Source organism: Brachycentrus maculatus, unplaced genomic scaffold, assembly GCF_059751285.1.
Source record: "Brachycentrus maculatus isolate JH-2025_06_01 unplaced genomic scaffold, ASM5975128v1 h1tg001160l, whole genome shotgun sequence".
Lineage (NCBI taxonomy): Eukaryota > Metazoa > Arthropoda > Insecta > Trichoptera > Brachycentridae > Brachycentrus > Brachycentrus maculatus.
Genome location: NW_028281850.1, coordinates 2,994 through 10,000, shown reverse-complemented (window position 1 = coordinate 10,000; position 7,007 = coordinate 2,994). Strand labels below are relative to the sequence as shown.

At 31.5% G+C, this 7,007-nt stretch overlaps 1 long non-coding RNA gene and 1 pseudogene across 2 annotated transcripts; one reads left to right on the top strand and one right to left on the bottom strand.

Moving 5' to 3' along the window:
* Nucleotides 1–2,393: 2,393 nt before the first annotated feature.
* On the bottom strand, nt 2,394–3,545 carry LOC148299423 (uncharacterized). The gene is made up of 2 exons (XR_015839086.1): nt 2,669–3,545; nt 2,394–2,580 (listed from the first exon to the last, which is right to left on the bottom strand). It is a non-coding gene; the product is annotated as an uncharacterized LOC148299423 (long non-coding RNA).
* A 1,676-nt stretch (nt 3,546–5,221) lies between these two features.
* LOC148299422 (choline/ethanolamine transporter flvcr2b pseudogene) lies at nt 5,222–6,154 on the top strand (annotated as a pseudogene). Its single transcript, XR_015839085.1, has 2 exons — nt 5,222–5,254; nt 5,439–6,154. The product of XR_015839085.1 is annotated as a choline/ethanolamine transporter flvcr2b pseudogene (transcript).
* The last annotated feature ends 853 nt before the right edge of the window (nt 6,155–7,007 follow it).

The window sequence follows — 7,007 nt, the reverse complement described above, 5'->3', positions numbered from 1 at the left end:
GCCATATATCAAAAACCGTCAATTTTCAGTTGTGCATGTTTAGGAAAATCCCAGAAAATATACTATATCACTGCAAAAGAGGCAAATTTTTATCTTAATATTTAGCCGCTACACGGCAGAAAGTGTTGTTTTTGCATTTTGAAGAAAAAGTATTGTTTAACTATTTATTTAAATGTAATAAATATTTTTCAAATGGAGAAAAAACCTTCAGGTTTTACCTAAAAATATCTGTTGCACGGTAAAAATTCAATAAGTGGTTTGATATTTATTTTTAATATATTTTATTATATTCTTAAATTTTAAAAACGATCTCCTGGAAAATCACGATTTTTTTTAAATATGACGTTGTTGAAAGGACGGAGCGAAATGTCAAATGTGATTAACGTACGATGCCATTTGTAAAAATTATAACATCCTTTGATAAAGTGATTAATTTTGCACCATCCTGTAGAAATATATTATTTGGACCTTACTTTTCTGTTACCTTGATAAATTGCATCTATTTTAAAATTACTATCAGTGGTCAGTTATTCAAAAAGATCCTGTTACTTTTTTCGTACATCTCGTGGGTTACGTATACGAAATTCTGCTAAATATGGCTACTATTTTGAACGCCAAATCACGCCACATTACGGTACTTGTAATACATATAACTCGCACACTTACAGCACGCCTATTAAATTTGACGTCGGTTACTTCGAATCTCGGTGATGATCTGTTGAATAATATTAGCTTGTAAAATGTAAAAATACCTCTAGTGTACCTAGGTACTTGTAAATTTACATTGGCAACATGCCTTACTTTTGCTACGAAATGAACTACAAAGATGCGTTCTTCTTAAAACTGAATCCACGATCGATTAAAAAAATCAAAACTGTCCTTTATTTTATAAAACACTAGTTTTACCTATCCACGAGCTGTTGTGGCTCAATCTGAATAAATGGAAAAGAAAGCAAAAAATAAACACACATTTTTATTATCACTTTATACACGTGTTACACTCACCGTTCTAAATAGATACATATAAATAAATAATAACTTCTCATTACAAATATTCAGTGTTAAAAAAGCAGATTTAATTATAACGCGTAATGTAATAAATAAATAAATAATTAAGGTTCCCGGATATTTAACCAGGTAAAATAAACCTTTAACAGTTCCCTCAATTATCAATTTAAATTATTTATTTTATTTTATATTATTTTATTTTGTTTCTGTCGGGAAAATGTCCATTGGTTGAATGCCATCGGCCAATTGTTCGGCCACGATAATTAAAGGTAGTTAGAGTAGATTATAATTTTAAACATAGATATAAATTATGAATGATTTTTGTAATCTTTTAATGATCAGCTGATGTATTTAATACAATACAATGTATTTTGGTTTATATCTTATCGCGTATTGGGCGAATAAAAAGTTGGTACGAATAAATTTTATACTCCACCGTTATATAATACTTATTATGATTATTCGATACAAGTCACAATTAAAATGCCTTCTATTCCTAGACTTATCTTGACACTGAACACTTATCATAGAAGAAAAAGTAGCCTTTTAATTTTTTGGTATAGAGTGCTTATTGATTTCGTTTTTATTTTGTTTCCCCAATTAATAAGATCTAACGATTAATAAGATATTTGATATTTAGCCTACCAACATGTTACGATAAAAGTCATTTACTTATGTTAAAATCAGCTTCTTTAATATATTTATATATATATATATATATATATATATATATATATATATATATATATATATATATATATATATATAATATATATATATATATATATATATATATATATATATATATATATATATATATATATATACAGTATCTACTCAATGAATTAGGGCCACCCAGAATTTCGCGCAATTTCTCAATTCAATCAGGAATAACTCAGAGAAAACCTTGAATTAAACAACATTGAATTTTATTTACACATGAACACTTTATTACGCTTAAATAATGCATATATTTTCATATAAATATAGTTAGTATTTAGTATTTCCACCTTTGGCAGAAATAACTGCCTCAATTCTTTTTGGCATACTTAAAATGCACTGTTTTATCATGTTTTTTATTTCTTCGTCTTCTGACCAAATTTTTTGAATATTTTTTTTTAGACAGTCTTCTGTCGGATTTGGAAATGAGTATACCTTATTTTTTAACATGCTCCATACGTTTTCCATAGGATTAAGGTCCGGAGAATTTCCAGGTCAGGGGAGCAAAGGCAGATTTTTGTTAGACAAAAATTTTATTATTGATTTAGCCCGGTGGCAAGGTGCCCCATCCTGCATGAAGGTGTATGGACCTTCTGTTGGGTCGAGTGTATGGTAGAAGGGCAATAAAATTCGTTCGAGGACCTGCTTATGGGAATTTTGGTTCATTGTTCCTTCCACGAAAAACAACGGCCCAGGTAAATTGTTAATAATACATGACCATATCATTGTTGCAGGGGGGTGTTTGATAACTTTTACCACACATGCCTCATTGTAACGTTCCATTGGTGTTCTCCTGACGAATCGACGGCTCTCTGTCACGGCTTCTAACCGGCACTCATCACTAAAGATGACCTGAAAAATAATGAAAATTTAAGTTTAATTCAAATATATAAGTTTATTTACTAAAATGATATGTTGAAAATTAAATTTAAATAAATACCTTTTTCCAATCATCCACCGAGTAATTTCGATGTAGCCTGGCCCATTTTAATCGATCCGCTTTCATTCGTGGTGTCAATTTTGGTACTTTTACAGGGCGCCTGCATTTCAGATTTACTTCGCAAAGACGTCGCCTCAGTGTTGATACCGATATATTTAAACCCTCTTCTTCCGATTTTATTTTTAATGTTTTTGCTGATGCACTACGGTTTTCTAAGGCACTTTGAACGATTTTTCGATCAGTCCTCGGTGTTGTTTTTCTAATCCTACGACAGTTCTTTCGCCGATTGCTGGTGGCGGGTGACTGATTTTTTATTGATTTTGAAATTCTGTCCACTGTTTGACGAGAAACGTTTTCTTGTTTTGAAATTTCTCTATTAGATAGTATTCCTAATTTCAGTATCACTATAACACTAGACTTTTTTTCCTCAGAAATGTCTTTACTTTTTCCCATTTTGCCTTTTCAAAAAAAACACTTGTGTTTGCAAAAAAAATTTATACTTTATGAACTAAAATTAAAAATTAAGTTTTTTTCACAAGACACGATAACTATATAACCTCTCTGAACAAAACAACAACCAGAACTCAAGAAACTTCACTAATAAATGAGATAGGACTATTTTTTGAACTTTCAACTCTCAGTCTACCTGTGCTAATTAGGGACCTTTCTCAGAAAAAGGGTTTGAAATTTTGTAAAGGCTTAAAAAATCCAGGTATATTTTACATATTATTGAAGGTAATACACATGACATTAGATGTCAATAGAAAACTTAAAGTATTTATGTAAAATAAATATAATAATCCAAAAGATTTCAGAGTATTCAAAAAAATAATGGGTGGCCCTAATTCATTGAGTAGATACTGTATATATATATATATATATATATATATATATATATATATATATATATATATATATATATATATATTTATACATATATATATATATATATATATATATATATATATATATATATATATATATATATATATATATATATATATATATATATATATATAAATATATATATATATATAAATATATATATATATATATATATATATATATATATATATATATATATATATATATATATATATATATATATATATATATATATATATATATATATATATATATATATATATATATATATATATATATATATATATATATATATATATATATATATATATATATATATATATATATATATATATATATATATATATATATATATATATATTGTATTTAAAAATATCGCCATAAGAGATAATGAAACAAGCTAAACAATAATTTAAAAACCAACCCCTATTTTCATGATTCCTTTTAAAAAAATATATTTATCAGGACTTTTTGAGATAAGTGTGTAACTTCAAAATAATTATTTAAAAATTACGTTCATTAATATTCTTTTCCTAGTTCTCCTCTGCTTGTGACATTGCTCGGATAGATTGAGATAAATCACAGCACTCATCCGGCCATTTAGTTAGTCATAGCACAATTTTCCGTTTATATTATAACCTTCAATTTTGATGACATTTATCGTCACGTTAACTTGTGCATTATGTGTAATTTGCCTTCCGCATCATGTACAAAGTAAATCATTTTTCGTGACAACGTGATGATATTTAATACGTTTCCAATGACATTTATTATCCATACCATCAGACGCACGTTTCAGATATCAAGTGTACTAAATTATCGTATAATATATCAAATTATTGAGTGTGCGTTGATATTCTTATTAAATCCCATTCGGAATCAATATCAGGATATTTTGCATGAAAACATTATTTTTCGAAAGAATTTTATCCATTTTTCTTATTCTTCAAATCTTTATCCGCACCTCAATGGTGCATAGGGCACTGCAACATATAAACGAATTGTTATCTTGATCGTTCATTGCACGAAGGCAAGGTTATCAGCCCCGCGCTTCTTGTGCTGGTCCAGGGTGTTATTGAATAAATATGGAATAGAGTGAAAATCACTTATTTTAATTTACCCCCCCCTGGGCATCAAACCCGGAACCTCCAGCACGGTAGCCAAATACGCTTACCTTTACACCACGGAGGCAGATAAACGTAACGCATTTATTCTAAACGTAAACATTGACCTACATTTTTTATCAATCTTATCTAGATTTCCGAACGATTTTTCTTTCATTTCCTTGTTACCGGTGAACCTTGCTCTATGCCAAATATCGTGCAGCGATGACGTAGGTTCTATAGGCACATACCTACGTTGTAACATATTTTTTCTTTTTAATTTAATAAAATATTTGTGTTTTTATTATTTTCAAGAAAACTTCAATTTCACGCTATTTCTGTGAGCCTATTAAAAATAGGTATCAATTTGTCGTACAGTGGGTTCGAACCCAGAAGCTCTGACTCAGGAGTCCGCGACACTATCCACGGGACTACGACTCGACACTATGACGAGACACCACGTGTATGTACCTGTCAAACATTGCAAGCAGTCTGCCGGCTCGCCGGTCGAGCGTCTCGAACTAAAGCCGGCGTTCAAAGTGAGTCAGTCGAGTCAGTCCGTCAGCAGCTCTTAGCCTGACTTGTCGCGTTCCAGTTCGTGCGTAATTGAAGATATTGCTTGTTTTACATCGCGCCACAACTTAATTACCCCTACTGACACCAACCAATTGATTCCAGATATCGATCACACTTAACTGTTAACACATACATGTTTCTGGCTATTTCCGCGAACACTCATTGAATGCTGTTTTTATCTAATTGTATATGTTGTGATTTTTCAGATACGCGTGAAACGTTGAATCCTCTGCCTGTTACAAAGAAAAAACAAACCAATTTTTTTTTTACGAATATAAGAAGAAATATTTAGTGCGAATTTATTATATATTTTCAGTTTTGTTAGTATCTAAAAAAGATACGTTTTTAATATATTAGAAAAAAATATTTAAAATAGAAGTGAATGGTTTAATTATCACCTGTGTTATATTTATTAAAAAAAAGTGATCAAAAAATAATTGTGATATACATATTTATTTACACAAATCCGATTTGAATTTTGTGAATTGTTTGGTCACCCGCTGTGCTTGCTGTGATTCGGGTTGACTTTGTCAATTTTCAAGACCGTTGCAACCTTGACCGCGCCAGGGTCACCATCAGCAAAATGATTTCCAACTCCACGTACGCTATGAAAAATGACTTTGATGCCACAACGCCGGAAATACCCGAAGTGGAAGTCGGGATACCGAGCACCCTGGATGGGCCTACTATCCAAGAAGATGCGAGGGAATACAAAACGTACGCCATAAGATGGTTGGTCCTGTGCCTCTTCGTGGCTTACTCCGCCTCCAACGCCATGCAGTGGATCCAGTATTCGATCATCTCCGATGTCATCATGGAGTACTACGACGTCAGCAGCATCTTCGTCAACTGGACCTCCATGATCTTCATGATCACTTACATTCCCCTGATCTTCCCTGGTTCATGGATGCTAGATAAATACGTAAGTAATTTATTTCTGATATTAATTACAAGTTTATTATTTATATACATATCTTCTTCTTCTTCTTCCTGGTTCCACCTTAACTTATCGTCTTTGTAGACTGTTGGAGTCAGCTTTACTTGTCCTCGGGTTGTAAATCCATCTGTCATGGGCAACTTCACTGAAGCCATACTTTTGAATAATGTTTTCTTTCTGCAGCATCCATGAATTCTTTGATCTTCGTCTAAATATCTTTCTGTCCTGACATACACTCCTCGATTCCTTCACATCCACAAATCTAGTCATACATGCCTTCCGATTACGCAGACTTTTAACTCTACCAGATTTTAGATTCTGAGTGATCCTCGTTCTGTTCTCCTTCCCATTCACATTCGCCACATATATTTTCTTAACCATTCTCTCGCTATCCATTCGCACCACATGTCCATATCACCTTAAAGAACTCTTCCTAATCTTTTCAATTATCCCTTGTTCAGCCTAACATTTCTTTCTTATATTCTTGTCATTAATTGTGTCATGATTTTCCACACATTCGTCTGAGGGAGCGCATTTCAACAGCGTTCACTCTGCTTTCATCCTTCCTTTGCCAGATCCAAGTTCCGAAGCGGATGTACTCGTATGATGTATGCACTCCGTTGTGAATCACCAGTTTGGTTTCCATGGATATATTCTTATTTGCAATCACTCTATTCCTTATATACTTTTAATTACTTATGTTTATTTTCTTAAAAGGCAAACCCAAATCAATAATTGAATAAAAATACACTCATATCGTGTTGTACGAACACGTTTTTATAGGAATGTGTAATATAACGAACGAAGTACCCGCTAGAACTAAAGGAATGTCTCTTAA